Genomic DNA, 19568 nt, shown 5'->3' with positions numbered 1-19568 from the left:
CCTTAATTTCACATCTCATAAATCTGCTTAAAACATTAATTTCGTCCTAATCTATGTTTTGTATCTGAAAATATTAATACATGCTGTGATATATTGAAGAGGTCACTTCAAATTTTTTAACCCGCTTTTCAAGTTCAGCCCTGTGGATGCAATTCTGTTAGGCTCCATTTTAATACTTGGTTGATGTAGTTAGGTGCATAGCAGTTAAAAAAGTTAAACACAGTCCCCTGAGAATAGTCTGGAACAGCTTCTACAAAGATCAACTTTATAATTATGAATTTTCAATACTTCTATACCCACTCTAAACTAAACTCCAGTCACAGTTTCAACAGTATAACCTGGAAATCTCTGTTGCTTTCAAATCTTATATATGCAGAATGTAGTATTTTCCATTCATCTCCGTCTCAACAGTCAAGTGGAGTGCAACCTTCAAATAGGACAAACGCTTATCCACGTTGCCATAATGATCCTGAGAAGGAGGTGACAGGCAAGGTCACTTCTTTCAATAGCTCCTCCTCAGAGGAAGCCACAGTGTGGTGGCCCATGATTGTGTTTTGCTGAAGTGGCGCTCAGAGTTGTCATCCTGACAGCAATGAGGCGTTATTCTTTGTCTGATTCCTCATCTGAGACCAGAGAGTGAGCTTTCGCCCTGGTGGTGACACAGGATATTGCATCCTGGTTCTTGGAATTCTCAGGCCGGGTGTCCTCGTCCTGGTTTGGAACCAGCCTGCAGTGGCTGGCGTGTACCCGCAAAGTCCTCTCTGCTACGTCTGAGTTAGCAGCAGGAACTGATACGGGCCCAGCCAACGGGCACTCTGGTTTCAGGTCTCTGCTCACAACCCATTAGCCTGGTTGGAAATGATGCAGGTCAGCTCTCTCAGGTCGGCAGAGACCTGTGAATCCACAGGAGAGACAGCATAGACAAAACAGGACCGGACCGCAGCTTTTAGCAGCGGAGTTAGCAGCCATACTGGACACAGGATCAGAGGTTTCAATAGGAGCTTGGCCTTTGCCACCATCTTAAAATATTACACATTAAGTTTCTTCTTCAGCTCTGCATCTCGTTCTTTCAACTACTTTCTAATTTCCTTCAACTACAACCTTCTCACTACCTTCAATTCACTACTACTAGTCGTTTTCATTAGCAACAACCAGTTAACTTGATAACATCCTTTACTCCCCCTCTTTTTTGAAACATGATCTGGTCAGTGTGCTAATTTGAAAACATAATGAAAGCATGGAAGATGCAGTATAGGTTATGCTAACTATGAAATGAGCATTCATTCACATTCACAATCAGAGTGAGAGGAGAATATCTGACAGGTTTGAGCGTGGCTTAATTGACCTCGTTCAATATGTTGAGTCATGTCTCTCTGCCTTCTGGAGGAGGAAGCAGAGTTAAGAACAGTGCATCTTTGAAATGCACGGTCAACAGTTCATTCTTATTAAAGCAGCAGCCACGCTGTGTGTAGGTGCGATGTAAATTATGAATAGTCACAACATGCAGGATATGGATAAAATCGCTTGCGCAAATGCTACTAGGTCTAAAACAGCGTCAGTGGTAGTTGCCACTGGTTTCAAGTAGGACCCAAGTCCTTTTAACAGAGTCAAGTCTTTTTAGTCAGAAATACTTAAACAGAGTGCATTAGTCATCGTCAAAACCAGTCGGGCTCGTCAGTCCATGTAATCTTGTCAAGTGGAGATAGCTTTTGTCTAATGAGGGTTGTCTGCTAAATCAGGGATAGACTCTGCAGTAGTCTATTACCAAGCAGCCTTTGTTTATTTATCATTAGTAAGTGACCAAAGTAATTAACCTGCTCACGCACCAATTAGATTTAGGTCTTAGAAATTCTATGGCCATTTCCTAAAATAAAACAACATATTCGTATCATCAAACCATGAGTCCTTGTTTCTAACAAGAAATTGTTATTCAAAATAATCATTTAAAAAAAGGAGCACCAACACATTATGTAAAACAGCGCCCTCTAATGGTGAAAACAAAAATTCCCTTAAATCAGGGTGAACAAATGGGAAAAATGCATTACTCATACCAAAACAATAAATGAATAGCTTCATATGGGGTTCTCAAATCATGAACAAATATAATTTATCTAAACCGCTCTCAAAAGAACACTATGGGTGTTATAAGTTGAGCTCAAGTTCAATAACCACATTTCTGCATTTGAGGACAGAGGGATATGAGCACGCTTAGGACGTGATGGTTCCTTGGGTCTGACAACCACTTGGTTACTATTCTTAAATTTAGCCTAGATCATATCTATCTCTTACCCACAGTCAGTTGGGCAACGTGGGGGTGAGGCGGTTGACCAGCGTCCCCACGAACCAAGGTGTCAGGCCATCTTAAAATGGGAAGTCAGTTACCCCGGTTGTATCCAATTCCTGGGGCAGCCTCCATCTCTCGTCCCGTGCCTGTGTCTACTCTGTAACCAAACTTCAGAAATGATACGTGACACATTTGTTTTACCATGCAGCTATCTCTGTGGGCCGTCAGACGCACAGACAGAGCTGCATGGGCAGTTTACATACAATAAAAGACAGACAAAATAAAAGACATTTCAATTTCTCACCACTCTTGTGGGTAACACCAATTCTTAGAAATTATGCGCCGGAGGCACATAAACATAACAAAATAAATCATAGACCGCAGTTTTGATAAATTGGAGTGATGTCTTTTCTTTTTTTTTTTTTCAAGAATATGTATCTGAGCATATTAAGTTAACATGACAATACAGTGAATTGAGGTTGAAGTTAGCATCATCTAACACAACTTTAAGTGGCAGTCATTTCAAATTATTAAAATACTTGCGGTTCCAACCGGTTTGGCATTTATCCGGTAGTCCAGGAACGTCAATTCTCTGTAAAACTCAAAACCAATGAATGTGCATCTGAAATCAGTAAAACATGAAATCTTAAACAAAACAAAATTCTCAAAATTGGGTTGTCAGACAAATGTATCAGACTAAGATATTGGCAAATATGAATGATTTTTCTTTTTTCTCTTACTTCTACCCTCCCCCCCCCCCCCCCCCAATGTCACGTACACTCTCACTCTCCCTAGAATGGGAGAGGAACCAGAGGGAGGTGTCTCAGAAGAGTAATACCCTAGGGGGGGCGTTATTTCAGACATCCCTGTTTGGGGTAAGGGTATGTAGCAGCCGTAGAGATGACAGTTGGTCGAATAACAGGAAGGGACGTTTGGACAGGAACAACGGACGTGGCCTGAACCAACAAGACTGTTTGGATAGGTGTCACAACAAGGAGGGGCCAGTATTGGGGGTTGGTTGAAATAGTCTGCTTAACAAGGGACATGGCCTGAAACAACAAAACTCTTGTTTGGATAAGAGGTCAGAACAGGAAGAGGCCTATCTGTCCCTTCACTTCTCACACACATGCTTCAGTGCACTAAAAATAACTCCCATTTTAAAAGAAAATATGAGAACAAACAATGTAATAAAAAGTTACAGAAAAAAAACTAAACACGTTTAGTCAACCAAATTACTGCTGTGCTGAGAGATACTTTTTTTTTTTGTTTTTTTTTTTATCCTGTTATATATTTTTTTTTCCCAAGATGGCAGTCATCAGAAGCCAAAATGGTCGACCCTCAAATGGAAAAGAGGAACAGGAAGTCTCTCTTTTTTTTTCTTTTTTTTTTTCACACAAGCAGCAAACCAGGAAGTTAACCACGTGTGCACAGAGTTAGCTAAGCACGTGGGCTAATCAACATGTGTAACCAACCACGTGGGCGAACTAGCTAGCACAGGAAAGCTAATCAGTGAACCAATAGCACAAAAACCAAAGCTAACAGAAATACAAGATACGTAGCTTGGAGCAGAATTAAAAGAACAAAGGATGAGCACAAGAGTGCCGTAGAAATACCAAAATAACCCCAACACTGAACACAAAACAAAGCCAGCACAACAGACAGTTAAATGCAAAACCAAACCGTAGCATGTACAGAAGTTTAACACTAAACAAAAACCCAGGATCTGAAATCCCAAGACAAGACAAACAAAATGAAACAAAACAAGGCCTACACGACTCACTTAGCAAAAGCAAATCACCCGGGGTTTCCCAGTTCTCGAAGTGTAACAGCCACCTCCGTGTCATGCCCTTCACAACAGGAGTAAAAAAACAAAATAATGAGCCTTAGAACAACAAAAGCCCCGTCGAGTCGCGGCAACCCCACGCAACGCGGATCCCAAAACCAAAAATTCAAAAGAGAAGGCTTTTCGAGAGTAATAACGCTGTGTAGTACTCCACTATTCAGTACTGTAAACGCTGTAAATGCGTCGCAAACAAAAACCTAACCCTGGTTAATATATAGGGCAGGGAGAACATTAGGCTTTTTAAGCGGGCATGCGGTCAACAACCGGCTTTAAGAACAATCAGGAAATATATACAACAACCGGTGCGAATAAAACTATTGTCTAAGTTTATCACACAGCTGAACAAACAAAGGGACCACTCTTAACTAGGTTCAAAACAACGTACCAGACTCCAGCAAATTCCAGGCTGACTCGGGTCTCGGGGGAAAACCGCACCAACTAGATGCGTCCCCGAGATTGAATTCCCCCCGTCCTTTGAGAAAAGGACGACACGCGTCCGTGAATGCAGCCCAAAACACACCGAAGTCCAGCAGTCGTTCCCATTTAGAGCATTACCGTCGCCATATTGTAAAGGATTTTTATCCTTATTTTAGTTAGATTGTCAAAGAACACGCTGAGTGGTCGATCAAGCTGGTTTTAACAAAGTACAATAGTTTATTCTATGTTACGATTCTGCAGAAGCGGACCCTCGCACCGGAAGTGATTCCAGGCAAGAGTGAGACATGGGAGGAGGGTTCGTTGGTTTATACATTGAAAGAGGAAGTGACAGTTTCAGGGGGAAGGCAGGGAAGTGATGTCACACAGGGAGGGATCTGTAGTTCTGACAGACTGATCTATGAGAACGAACTACAAGGTTTAGAATTAAAGTCCAGGGGGAAAACAGAACACACTGTTGAGACTTGAAATTCATTCACAGTCTCTAAGCCGTGTGACTTATAGTTTTGGCTCTATGACGATTTGTTCGGCAACTGCGCTCTCCATTGAAACGTATTGGCCCACCCTCTAACTTTTGAGCTGCTAATTTTGCATTTTTACACTTTTTCTAACTCGTCGCCATGCCTACAGTTTTTAAGCTACACGGACAATTATATATACAAATGTTCAGCCAGTTCTCAGGATTCCTCCGATGTCAATAGCTAAGCTGTAGCCTTTGTACTTTTTGAGAGAGAGCTGTCTAAAGCCGGCATGCCTTTCCATTGAAGTGAATGAGAGGATGCTCAGTGTCAGTTGAGATTTGAATTTGGGGACACGCGCAGGCTCTCTGTACAGGCACCCTTTTATGACTACTGTGGTAGCATTCATATTCCATCCTTCCTTCCTTCCTTCCTTCCTTCCTTCCTTCCTTCCTTCCATCCTTCCTTTCTTCCATCCTTCCTTCCTTCCTTCCTTCCTTCCTTCCTTCCTTCCTTCCTTCCTTCCTTCCTTCCTTCCTTCCTTCCTTCCTCATAGTTAAAGAAATATTTAGAATGACACTCTTTTTCAGGCTGCAAACTCATATTAATATCTTTTCTCCTCTTTCAGCTATTGAACTCAATAAAACTATGAGTTATGATGAGTGGTCTAATCTATTTTTGAGTGTAGTACTAGCAGTACTTATAACAAACACCTACTGCTTTTCCCTGCTACTGCTTCTCACCTCAACTTCCATACAACACCTCTACAGCTACGGCTCGGCCCCGGAGTGGGCTATAGACACATGGTCTCCAATGAGGGGTGCATGGGGATGGCCTGGCAATCACTGACCTGCCCCAACAACGTCTGATCTGAGGGGGTGGAGTCTCGCCACCACGCCACTATCCACGCCACCGTCCCCACGTCTCAGACCCTGAGTTGGCTAAAGACGCAGTTTTCACGGTTGGGTGCATGTGTGTGGCCCGGGGAGCAGTAGACTGTCCTCGACCGGCTCTGACCCGATGGGTCAATAGTCAATAGTAGCACTCACCTCAACTTCCATACCAACGCACCCACAACTACTGCTCGGCCCCTGAGTGGGTAGAGAGAGACAGTCTTTGCCGGGGGGTGCATGGGGATGGACCGTGTGTCTCTGACCTGCTCCTCACCAGCTCTGACCCAAGGTGGTGGAGTATCGTCACTATGAACATCACGCACCACACAACTCAGCCCTTGAGTGGGCAAGAGACACACGGTCTACACCGGTTGGTGCATGGAGATTGCCCAGAGGTCATTGGACTGCCCCCAGCCCGCTCTGACCTGAGGGGGCGGAGTCTGGCCACCACGCCACGGACACAACAACTTAGCTCTTGAGTGGGCTAGAGACACATGGTCTTCACCGCTGGGTGCCGGTGGGAGGCCCAGAGAGGGCTACAATGTCCCCGACCGGCTCTGACCTGAGGGGGCGGAGTCTCGAAACCACAGCAATATCCACGCCATTGGCAAATCTTAATTTTTTTTATTCTAATTTTATTTTCAATTCTCTTTTATCATATATTATCCTTCCTACCTTATTTTCTTATTTGTTGTACTATTTACCATTAAACTGTGTTTTTATTCAAGATCCAAAATCTGTTCATAAGCCAAGTATATGGCTAACACATACTAGGAATTTGACTAAAATAGGAATATACTAGGACGAGGACACATACTAGGAATTTGACTAGGGTTAAGGCATACGCTGTTGCAGATGATATTGGACATGGTGCAGGACAGGACAGTGCAAAGACATAACAGTGCATATCAGTACAAAATGTATTATTCATTCATTTATTAATTAAAATGTATTCATCTTTTCTTATTCTGTAAAGCACTGTGTGCTACATTTGCTTGTATGAACATGTGCTATATACCGTAAATAGAATTGACTTACTGTATGGTTTAGACACACAGTCTAAACCGGTGCGTGCAGGGGGTTGGCCCGGAGAGGTTTAATGGCTTAACACATCATCCCTTTGACATTCTTACATATTTAATATAAAATCTCGAAGAGTTTAAGATGGCCGCCACTCGACAACAACAACTCAACGTCACAAACACGAAGTGAGGTCTAATTACTTATTGCATCATCCCTTTGACATTCTACAGTATCAGTTGGGATTTGAATTTTGGGACACAAGCAGGCTCTTATACAGTAGGTGCAAGCACCGTTTTTATGAATACAGTAGTAGCACTTATATTCCTTCCTTCCTAGAAAGTACTTTTGGATGGTACTTTGGGACGTAAGATCCGAGACACTGTCAATCAACTCTGACTGAGGAGGCAAATGCCATAATAACATCATCTTCATGAGGTTGCTCACAGGAAGAGAGCCCGGCCATAGACTTGTACTTGCTCTGTTTTCATCCAGATCTTCTGCTGCTGGGAACAGGTCCACTGACTCACATCCTGGTCATAGCCAGAAAGTTTGGGAGGAGGGCTGGGGTAGGTTGAACTGCCTGGTAATGGCTGACCTGGACAGAAAATAAAGATATTTTTAGTTATAACTATAACATTGTGTTTGTGATTGTGACTTACACTCACTCACGCACGCGCACACACACACACACACACACACACATGTGTGTCCATCTGTCAGTCTGTCTGTGTATGTCTGTCACAGATGACATGTTCATGAGAATACTGTATCGGCTAAATCAACAAAGAAATAACATTTATAATTCTCTACTTACCATCAGAGAAGACGCTGTCTTCCCTACAGATACAATAGGTGTGGTAACTGGGCATTTGCCAGCTCCACTGTGACCTGTTACATAAGAGTCAGGGTCACCCATACATTTATGACATGCATACTTTGAGGGGCTTTCTGCTCTACTGTAGACTGCGTAAACAAAGACAATAGACGTTTTGGGATGAGCACTAGGGGCTTCACACGGGGACCTGTTGAAAATATGAGGGGATGTTTATAAAACCTATACCTAGCCAGCTAACTAAAGTTAGCATTGCTTTGCGGCGTTCTAGGCAGCATGCTAAACAAAGCTAACGTTACCAGCCTATCAGCTATCATTCAGAACCGATCCGGACATTACGAATTTAATATTATTAATCAATTGCTTGGCGTGACTGCGTGGACTTTACAGAAGCAAAAGGATGGGTTTGCTACAGTAACGTTAGTGAAATGAAATTATAGCGAACGAGCAGACAACTAAACTATCACTAATACTAAAATAAAAAAAACTGTAGACCCACTAACGTGCAGTCGGACATTTAACTAGCTAATGACATCAAACTTCTTTCAGAACACATCTCACCTTCTGTACTTGACGGTCAGAAAAAAAAAACATAGCTAATACCCAAGGAATCACATTTTTGGGGACGCTTAGCCTACTTCTTCTTCGTTATCTTTTTCTTCTTCTGTGGTTCTTTTACGGCAGTTTGCCTTCTTCTTCGTTATCACAAACGGCTTACCTCAAAGCCAATCGGGACAGCGCCAGAAGCTCATAGACACCCACTTTGTGGCCAAAAATAGACAAGTGGATGCTATCTAATCACAGTTTGCATTGCAATGTCATTGAACAATGAAAATTGAATGTGAAGTGTTTGAATCTCTCAACTCTCTTAAGTTCAATGAATGTGATTTATCATTACTGGTGCTTCTTTCTCATTTTCCTGGTCTCCCTCTGCTGTTGACTTCATGTGATGTGTCACTGCGATGCTCTCAGCCACCAACAGTAGGAGCCTGGACACGATGGGACCTCTGGAGCACCTGGAGCTCCACGGCCTGTATGAAGTGTCTCTCCTCCTTTCATCTTCCCAGATGGTGTTTCTCTGGAGGTGGTACAGTCTTTGCTGAGCTCCTCTGCTTGGACCTACAGCATTTTCATCCTCCCACCCTCTACCCTCTCCTCTGCGCCCTGATGGAGCAACGGAACCCAGACCCCTGGGTTTGGCCAGCTGACATCTCATGATCCGCGACCTGGCCAGTCACCTAAGGTGAGTCACACCGATATCAAGCCTTTTTATCTGGTCATGTACTGAAGGTGTAAACAATCTGATTATAGGTGCTACTTATACTTGTATTGCAAATCACATTATGATCAGTTAATATATGAGACTAAATGAATGATCAAGCACCTCTTATCTCTCTCAGACATAATACTGTAGAAGAGAACCTGAAGCTCACAGAAGGACCTCAACTGTATGGCCCCTGAGCTTGAAATACAGGTGCGTGCACACACACACACACACACACACACACACACACACACACACACACACACACACACACACACACACACACACACACACACACACACATCCACACACACACAGAGAGAGTTTAACATGGCAATTTTTATTTATTTAATAAACAACAAAAACAATAACATTAACATTAACAAATGATTCTGCACAGGACAACAATTTCCCCATCCTCTATCTGCACCTTAACAGGGTAGGGTGCCTCTGGCAGCTCCAGCCCCCCCACCACGCCCTCCCAGAGATCCCTCCTTATTTTCCTCATGCTGTCATCCAACAGGAGGATGGTCAGCATTTTTTCATCGTCCTCATCTTCCATCACTCCAGCCACCTGGATGGTTTCGATGTTGCCCTCATTGCTCGTCTGCACCTAGAAGAGGGCCATCAAACATAGGACTCAGCGTACAGATTAAATTCATACTGTTTCATTTCAAGCACTTTTTCTCCATATTTATTTTTGTGTGCTATTTTCAAGGACAAATGAGCATATGTGACGGACTTCATTCTGCTCCGTTGTTTTTGTCACTAGTTCCTTTGACCCATGTCAAGGGTTTGTCCAGGGTGGGAACATGTGACATTGCGCTCGCAAGTCATATGTGCTAATAACTATACCAAGAGAGATATCTGACTCGGCAGGGTCGTTAGCACATCCTTTTTTCAGTGCATTGAGATTCCAGAAAAACGATTCTGATTTTGAAGTTAGTCGGATAGTTGAATGAACTAGTTAGCTAAAGTTACGAAAGGCTTGGCTATCAGATGCCCGTACCTTCAGGATAGCTAGCAGGATAGATAGCTATTTCTATAGCGAGATGCGTCCAGGGGTCAGTCCGAGGATAAAAAATCCTCGCTAAAGTGTCGCAGAGACATTTCAAAGGTACTCACAGACGCAGGAGAGTTGTGTCTTCAAGTCAGGGATATTTGAAAGCCAGCCGCTGCTAATAAAAATGTTTAATCTTAGTTAAGACACGGGTCGAAAAATGCATTGACCGAACTGCCTTCCCTTCTTCTGCGTTTCTTCTATTGAGCTCAATATGTTTCGCCACGGGTGGTGCGCCCAGACATCACAGCGCTCGCTATCGGCCACTGTTGGTCGGAATCTATAGTGCAACAATAACATTGAGCTCAGTGGCAGAAACGTAGAAGAAGATGGGTTAGCAATGTCTCCTAGTCATTAGTGTGAATGCTTTAGAGCAGGGGTGTCAAACTCTGGCCCGCGGGCCAAATTTGGCCCGCAGTGTAATTATATTTGGCCCGCAAGACAATACCAAATGACTACTAGAGCTGGCCCGCCAGTATTATACAGCGCATTCACCGCTAATACTACAAATCCCATAATGCTCTGCTGTTGTTTTGGCGCGTCAATCGAGACAGGACCCAGAAACGCCCTCTCTTCTGTGACAGTAGTCATAGCAATCTCATACTACAACTGTAACCGTGTTACCCCTTCTTAAAAATGGTGAAAAGAAAGGCAGAAAACAGAAGCTTTACGTTATGTAACGTCTCACTGTGATAGAGACACCTGTGTTGACCTAGCCGGCCGCTGTGTTTGCTCTGTTCCTGTTCATTCAATCCTGTCTGCCTTCTTGCCGGCCTGTCTGCCTGCCTGTCTGCCTGGCTGTCTGTCTGCATGCCTGCTGTCTGTCTGTCTGCCTGGCTGTAGGACAGTCAGGGTTTTACAAGCTTATCTACTGAGCAGATGGAGCACCAACACTTGTGTCTGAGGGCGTATTCACATATGTTAGTGCACACCATTGATGCGCACCAAAAGCGAAAGTGATAAGTGCATATTCAATGTTAAAGCAAAACTTGTTTGGGTCCATATTAAAATTTTCATTTGTTCAATGTTGGCCCGCGACTTTGTTCAAGTTTTAAATTTTGGCCCACTGTGTATTTGAGTTTGACACCCCTGCTTTAGAGCATTCACACTATTGTTATCCAGTTCTTTATAGTTTTTTATTCTTACTTCTTCTTCCGTACGTTTTTTGGCTCTCTGTAGCTCCTTCATACTTTGAGCCACTTAAACCATTCAAGTATCAAAATGTTCAGCTTGTTAAGGACATGCGGGGAATCCTTTCAGATTTTTTATACCTTTTATACTTTTTAAAATATTCAACTTTTTCAACAATTTTTTTGAATGGAAGTCTATGGGGGAGTTTTGAAACCTTCTTCAGCCTTCAACTCCTTCATACTTTGAGCTACAGAAACCATTCAACTATCAACATGTTCAGCTTGTTAAGGTCTTTATGGGATATCTTTCAGATTTTTAATATATTTTATACTTTTCAAAATATTCAGCTTTTCTCAAGAAAAAATTACAATGGAAGTCTATGGCAGACCTTGAAACCCCTTGTCAGCTTTGAAACCTATCTCCTCCTTCATTTTTTGTGCTAGAAACCTCCTTCAAAGTTTAAAATGTTCAGGACCTTTAGCACATTTAACGCATTCAACAGATTTTTAAAATTCCTTATAGTTTTTATGTAATTTAAGTTTGTTTTGGACCCTTTTTAACATTGAAGTGGATGTGTGGAATGTTCAGTTTCTAGAGTGTAGCAGCTCGTATTTTGAAAACATCTACACGTTTTGTAAACTGCTGTTGCTCCTACAGTTTTAACAGCTCATACACATATTCTACATTAAAACGTTCACACAACTGTGCTGATTCGTACAATCTAAGTCTCTAAGCCGTGTGACTTATAGTTTTCGCTCTATGACGTTTCGTTCGGCAACTGCGCTCTTCATTGAAACGTATTGGCCCACACTCTGACTTTTGAGCTGCTCATTTTGCATTTTTACACTTTTTCTAACTCGTCGCCATGCCTACAGTTTTTAACCTACACGGACAATTATACATAGAAATGTTCAGCAAGTTCTCAGGATTCCCACGGTGTCAATAGCTAAGCTGCAGCCTTTATACTTTTTGAGGGAGAGCTGTCTGAAGCCGGCATGCTTTTCCATTGATGTGAATGAGAGGAAGCTCAGTGTCAGTTAAGATTTGAATTTGGGGACACGCGCAGGCTCTCTGTACAGGCACCCTTTTATGACTACTGTGGTAGCATTCATATTCCTTCCTTCCTTCCTTCCTTCCTTCCTTCCTTCCTTCCTTCCTTCCTTCCTTCCTTCCTTTCTTTCTTTCTTTCTTCCATCCATCCTTCCTTCCTTCTTTCCTTCCTTCCTTCCTTCCTTCCTTCTTTCCTTCCTTCCATCCTTCCTTCCTTCCTTCCTTATATTCAAAGAAATATTTAGAATGACACTCTTTTTCAGGCTGCAAACTCATATTAATATCTTTTCTCCTCTTTCAGCTATTGAACTCAATAAAACTATGAGTTATGATGAGTGGTCTAATCTATTTTTGAGTGTAGTACTAGCAGTACTTATAACAAACACCTACTGCTTTTCACTGCTACTTCTTCTAACCTCGACTTCCATACAACACCTCTACAGCTACTGCTCCGCCCCGGAGTGGGCTATAGACACATGGTCTCCAATGAGGGGTGCATGGGGATGGCCTGGCAATCACTGAACTGCCCCCCACAACCTCTGACCTGAGGGGGTGGAGTCTTGCCACCACGCCACTATCCACGCCACCATCCCCACATCTCAGACCCTGAGTTGGCTTAAGATGCAGTTTTCACGGTTGGGTGCATGTGTGTGGCCCGGGGAGCAGTAGACTGTCCTCGACCGGCTCTGACCCGATGGGGCGGAGTCTCGTCACCACGCCACTATTCACGCCACTGTCCCCACATCGCAACCCCTGAGTGAGCTACAGACACACGGTCTTCACTGTAGGGTGCATGGAGATTGCCCGGATGTCAGTGCACTGCCCCCGACCTGCTCTGTCCGGAGGGGGCGGAGTCTCGCCATCACGCCACAATCCACGCCACGGACCTCACAACACAGCCTCTGAGGTGGCTAGAGACACACGGTCTTCACTGCTGAAGGCAGGTGGGTAGCCCGGCACGGCCTATACTGTCCAAGACCGGCTATCACCCAAGTGGGCGGAGTCTCGCCACCACGCCACTATCCACGCCACAGACACCACAACTAAGACCCTGAGTGAGCTACAGACACACAGTCTACACTGGTGGGTGCAGGGAGATTGCCCAGATTTCAGTGCACTGCCCCCGACCGGCTCTGACCCGAGGGGGCGGAGTCTCGCCACCACGCCACTACCACGCCTCGGACCTCACAACACAGCCTCTGAGGTGGCTAGAGACACACGGTCTTCACTGGTGAAGGCAGGTGGGTAGCCCGGCACGGCCTACAGTGTCCACGACTGGCTCTGACTCAAGGGGGTGGAGTCTCGCCACCACGCCACGGACACCACAACTCAGCCCTTGAGTGGGCTAGAGACACATGATCTTCACAGGTGGGTGCATGGAGATTGCCAAGAGGTCACTGTACTGTCCCCTATGGGTTGTGACCCAAGGGGGCGGAGTCTTTCCACCACGCCACTATCCACGCCATGGACCACAGAACTCAGCCCATGTGGTCTAGAGACACACACTCTTCACCGTCTGGTGCATAGAGATTGCCCAGTGGTCACTGTAATGTCCCGACAGGCTTTTAAGCTATACATACATCATTCATTCCATCTTTCAGCTTTGACAGTATTACTATATTGCTCATCTTTCAAGCTAAAGGCTCAGTTCAAGGCTTAAACTACTCAGGTTGAAAAGTTTAAAAGTATTTAAGTTCTTAGCTTCATTAGGTAATGCAGTTCCAATTCTGCCAGTTTCACATTTCAGCTAAGCTTACAGGTTTTCCAGCCTACAAGCTTTTTATCAATACATTCCATCATTTATTCCTTGTTTCAGCTTTGACAGTATTACAGTTTATCTTCCAGCTTTTGTAGCAATGTATTTAAGCTTTTAGCTTATTTAGGCAATGCAGTTCAGATTCCAACTCTCCCAGTTTCATATTTCAGCTAAGCTTCCAGGTTTTTCAGCTTCCAATCTTTTTAGCTATACATTCCATCATTACAGTGTATCTTCCAGCTTTTGTAGCAATGTATTTAAGTTCTTAGCTGCTTTATGTAATGCACTTCAGCTTCCAATTCTGCCAGTTTCACAGTTCAAATGAGCTTCAAGGTTTTTCAGCTTCCAGGCTTTTTAGCTTTCAGGATTTTCAGCCGTTCAGGTGTGATGCATTTGACATTTCAGATTTTTCATATTCATGCATTTTCAGCAATGCTTTTGCTATTCCGTTCAGCTGCTCAGCATTCACACGCATTTTCTGCAGGAAATGCAATTTTCTAGTTAGTGTGAATGCTGCAAGCATTCACACTATTGTTATCCAGTTCTTTATATTTTATTAGTGTGAATGCTTTAGAGCATTCACACTATTGTTATCCAGTTCTTTATAGTTAGTGTGAATGCTTTAGAGCATTCACACTATTGTTATCCAGTTCTTTATTATTATTAGTGTGAATGCTTTAGAGCATTCACACTATTGTTATCCAGTTCTTTATTATTATTCTTCCGTACGTATTTTGGCTGTCTGCAGCTCCTTCATACTTTGAGCTACAGAAACCATTCAACTATCAAAATGTTCAGCTTGTTAAGGACACGATGGGACCTCTTTCAGATTTTTAATACCTTTTATACTTTTTAAAATATTCAGCTTTTTCAACTTTTTTTTTGAATGGAAGTCAATGGGGGAGTTTTGAAACCTTCTTCAGCCTTCAACTCCTTCATACTTTGAGCTACAGAAACCATTCAACTATCAAAATGTTCAGCTTGTTAAGGTCTTAATGGCATATATTTCAGATTTTTAATATCTTTTATACTTTTCAAAATATTCAGCTTTTCTCAAAAAAAAATTACAATGGAAGTCTATGGCAGACCCTGAAACCCCTTGTCAGCTTTGAAACCTATCTCCTCCTTCATTTTTTGTGCTAGCAACCTCCTTCAAAGTTTAAAATGTTCAGGACCTTTAGCTGAGTAAAACTCTTATTCAGATTTTTAAAATTCCTTATAGTTTTTATGTAATTCAAGTTTGTTTTGGACCCTTTTTAACATTAAAGTGGATGTGTGGAATGTTCAGTTTCTAGAGTGTAGCAGCTCGTATTTTGAAAACATCTACATGTTTTGTAAACTGCTGTCGCTCCTACAGTTTTAACAGCTCTTACACATATTCTACATTAAAACGTTCACACAACTGTGCTGATTCGTACAATCTAAGTCTCTAAGCCGTGTGACTTATAGTTTTCGCTCTATGACGATTCGTTCGGCAACTGCGCTCTTCATTGAAACGTATTGGCCCACACTGACTTTTGAGCTGCTCATTTTGCATTTTTACACGTTTTCTAACTCGTCGCCATGCCTACAGTTTTTAAGCTACATGGACAGTTATACATACAAATGTTCAGCAAGTTCTCAGGATTCCTACGATGTCAATAGCTAAGCTGTAGCCTTTATACTTTTTGAGAGAGAGCTGTCTGAAGCCGGCATGCCTTTCCATTGAAGTGAATGAGAGGATGCTCAGTGTCAGTTGAGATTTGAATTTGGGGACACGCGCAGGCTCTCTGTAGAGGCACCCTTTTATGACTACTGTGGTAGCATTCATATTCCTTCCTTCCTTCCATCCTTCCTTCCTTCCTTCCATCCTTCCTTTCTTCCATCCATCCTTCCTTCCTTCCTTCCTTCCTTCCTTCCTTCCTTCCTTCCTTCCTTCCTTCCTTCCTTCCTTCCTTCCCTCCCTCCCTCCCTCCCTCCTGCCTTCCTTCCTTCCTTCCCTCCTTCCTTCCTTCCTTCCTTCCTTCCTTCCTACCTTCCTTATATTCAAAGAAATATTCAGAATGACACTTTTTCAGGCTGTAAACTCATATTAATGCCCTTTCTCCTCTTTCAGCTATTGAACTCAATGAAACTATGAGTTATGATGAGTGGTTAAATCAATTTTCAGTGTAGTACTAGCTGTACTTATAACAAACGCACTGCTTCTCACTGCAACTGCTCTCACTTTAACTTCCATACAACACCTCCACAGCTACTGCTAGGCCACAGAGTGGGCTATAGACACACGGTCTCCAATGAGGGGTGCATGGGGACGGCGTGGCGGTGACTGACCTGCTCCTGACTGGCTCTGACCCGAGGGGACGGAGTCTCGCCATCACGCCATTATCCACGGCACCGTCCCCAAATCCCAGCACCTTAGTTGGCTAAAGACACAGTTTTCAAAGTTGCGTGCATGTGGGTGGCCTGGAGCATGTGGGTGGCCCAGAGAGCAGTACACTGTCCTCGACCGATCGGGTCGGAGTCTCGCCACCAGGCCACTATCCACGCCACTGTCCCCACATCTCAGCCCCTGAGTGAGCTACAGACACACGGTCTTCACTGGTGGCTGCAGGGAGATGGCCCGGACGTCAGTGCACTGCCTCCGACCTGCTCTGACCGGAGGGGGCGGAGTCTCGCCATCACGCCACTATCCACGCCACGGACCTCACAACACAGCCTCTGAGGTGGCTAGAGACACACGGTCTTCACTGGTGAAGGCAGGTGGGTAGCCCGGTGCGGCCTATACTGTCCATGACCGGCTCTGACCCAAGGGGGCGGAGTCTCGCCACCACGCCACTACCACGCCACGGACCTCACAACACATACTCTGAGGTGGCTAGAGACACACAGTCTTCACTGGTGAAGGCAGGTGGGTAGCCCAGCGCGGCCTACACTGTTCAGTACCAGCTCTGACCCAAGGGGGCGGAGTATCGCCATCACGCCACTACCACGCCACGGACCTCACAACACAGCCTCTGAGGTGGCTAGAGACACACGGTCTTCACTGGTGAAGGCAGGTGGGTAGCCCGGTAAGGCCTACACTGTTCACTACTGGCTCTGACCTAAGGGGGCGGAGTCTCGCCACCACGCCACGGACCTCACAACACAGCCTCTGAGGTGGCTAGAGACACATGGTCTTCATGGGTGGGTGCATAGAGACTGCCAAGAGGTCACTGTACTGTCGCCGACGGGTTGTGACCCAAGGAGGCGGAGTCTCGCCACCACGCCACTATCCACGCCATGGACCACAGAACTCAGCCCATGTGGGCTAGAGACACACGGTCTTCACCGTCTGGTGCATAGAGATTTCCCAGAGGTCACTGTACTGTCCCCGACAGGCTTCCAAGCTTTTAAGCTATACATTCCATCATTTATTCCATCTTTCAGCAATGACAGTATTACTCTATTGCTCATCTTTCAAGCTACAGGCTCAGTTCAAAGCTTTAACTACTCAGGCTGAAAAGCTTAAAATTATTCAAGTTCTTGGATTCTTTAGGTAATGCAATTCAGCTTCCTATTCTGACTGTTTCACATTTCAGTTAAGTCTCCAGGTTTTTAAGCTTCCAAGTTTTTAGCTATACATTCCATCATTTATTCCATATTTCAGCTTTGACAGTATTACAGTTTATCTTCCAGCTTCTGTTACAATGTATTCAAGTTCTTAGCCTCTTTAGGTAATCAATTCTGACAGTTTCACATTTCAGCCAAGCTTCCATTATTTCAGCTAATCATTCCATTATTTTCCATCTTTCAGCTTTGATAGAATTACACCTTATCTTCGAGCTTTTGTAGCAATGTTTTACATGTTTAGCTTCTTTAGGTAATGCAGTTCAGCTTCCTATTCTTCCAGTTTCACATTTCAGCTAAGCTTCCAGATTTTTTCAGCTTCCAAGCTTTTTAACTATACATTCCAGGAGTTATCCTATATTTCAGCTTTGAGAGTATTACATTTTACATTCCAGCTTTTGTAACAATGTATTTCATTTCATAGCTTCTTTAGGTAATGCAGTTTCAATTCTGCCAGTTTCACATTTCAGCTAAGCTTCCAGGTTTTCCAGCTTACAAGCTTTTTAGCAATGCATTCCATCATTTATTCCATGTTTTAGCTTTCACAGTATTACAGTTTATCTTCCAGCTTTTGTAGCAATGTATTTAAGTTTTCAGCTTCTTACGGCAATGCACTTCAGCTTCCAATTCTGCCAGTTTCACATTTCAATTTTTGCCAATTTCAAATTTCAGCTAAGTTTCCAAGTTGTTTAGCTTCAAAGCTTTTCAGCTATGCCTTCCATCATTTATTCCAGATTTCAGCCTTGACAGTATTACAGTTTATCTTCAGAGCTTTTGTAGCAATGTATTAAAGTTCTTACTGTTTTTAGGTAATGCACTTCAGCTTCCAATTCTGCCAGTTTCACATTTCAGCTGTCTCCAGAATTTTCAGCTTCCAAGCTTTTTATCTATACATTCAATCATTTATTCCATATTTTAGCTTTTACAGGATTAGTTTATCTTCTAGCATTTGTTGTAATGTATTTAAGTTATTTGCTTCTTTTGGTAATGCATTTCAGCTTCCTATTGTGCCAGTTTCACATTTCAGCTAAACTTCAAGGTTTTTTCAGCTTCCAAAATTTTTAACTATACATTCCATGAGTTATTCCATATTTCAGCTTTGACAGTATTACAATTTATCTTCCAGCTTTTGTAGAAATGTATTTTAGTTTTTAGTTTCTTTAGGTAATGCAGTTCAGCTTCCAATTCTGCCAGTTTCACATTTCAGCTTCCAGGCTTTTCAGCTTCCAGGATTTTCAGGTGTGAAGCATTTGACATTTCAGATATTTCACATTCATGCATTTTCAGCAATGCTTTTGCTATTCCGTTCAGCTGCTCAGCATTCACACGCATTTTCTGCAGGAAATGCAATTTTCTAGTTAGTGTGAATGCTGCAAGCATTCACACTATTGTTATCCAGTTCTTTATTATTATTATTCCACTTCCGTACGTTTTTTGGCTCTCTGTAGCTCCTTCATACTTTGAGCTACAGAAACCATTCAACTATCAAAATGTTCAGCTTGTTAAGGACACGATGGGAACTCTTTCAGATTTTTAATACTTTTTATACTTTTTAAAATATTCAACTTTTTCAACAATTTTTTTGAATGGAAGTCTATGGGGAAGTTTTGAAACCTTCTTCAGCCTTCAACTCCTTCATACTTTGAGCTACAGAAACCATTCAACTATCAAAATGTTCAGCTTGTTAAGGTCTTTATGGCATATCTTTCAGATTTTTTATAACTTTCATACTTTTTAAAATATTCAGCTTTTTTCAAAAAAAAATTACAATGGAAGTCTATGGCAGACCTTGAAACCCCTTGTCAGCTTTGAAACCTATCTTCTCCTTCATTTTTTGTGCTAGAAACCTCCTTCAAAGTTTAAAATGTTCAGGACCTTTAGCACATTTAACGCATTCAACAGATTTTTAAAATTCCTTATAGTTTTTATGTAATTTAAATTTGTTTTGGAC

At 43.0% G+C, this 19568-nt stretch overlaps 1 long non-coding RNA gene across 1 annotated transcript in view; it reads right to left on the bottom strand.

The window, feature by feature from the left end:
* Positions 1-9500: 9500 nt before the first annotated feature.
* Positions 9501-19568, bottom strand: part of LOC311316061 — a 334289-nt gene continuing 324221 nt past the window's right edge. The window contains exon 4 of the long non-coding RNA XR_014630694.1: positions 9501-9645. This is a non-coding gene — a long non-coding RNA (uncharacterized lncRNA). The remainder of the gene's footprint in view (positions 9646-19568) is intronic.

This window comes from Borostomias antarcticus (genome assembly GCF_949987555.1).
Source record: "Borostomias antarcticus genome assembly, chromosome: 12".
In the NCBI taxonomy this organism is placed as follows: domain Eukaryota; kingdom Metazoa; phylum Chordata; class Actinopteri; order Stomiiformes; family Stomiidae; genus Borostomias; species Borostomias antarcticus.
Note: the sequence above shows the minus strand (reverse complement) of the source record. Positions and strands in the feature narration are given on the sequence as shown.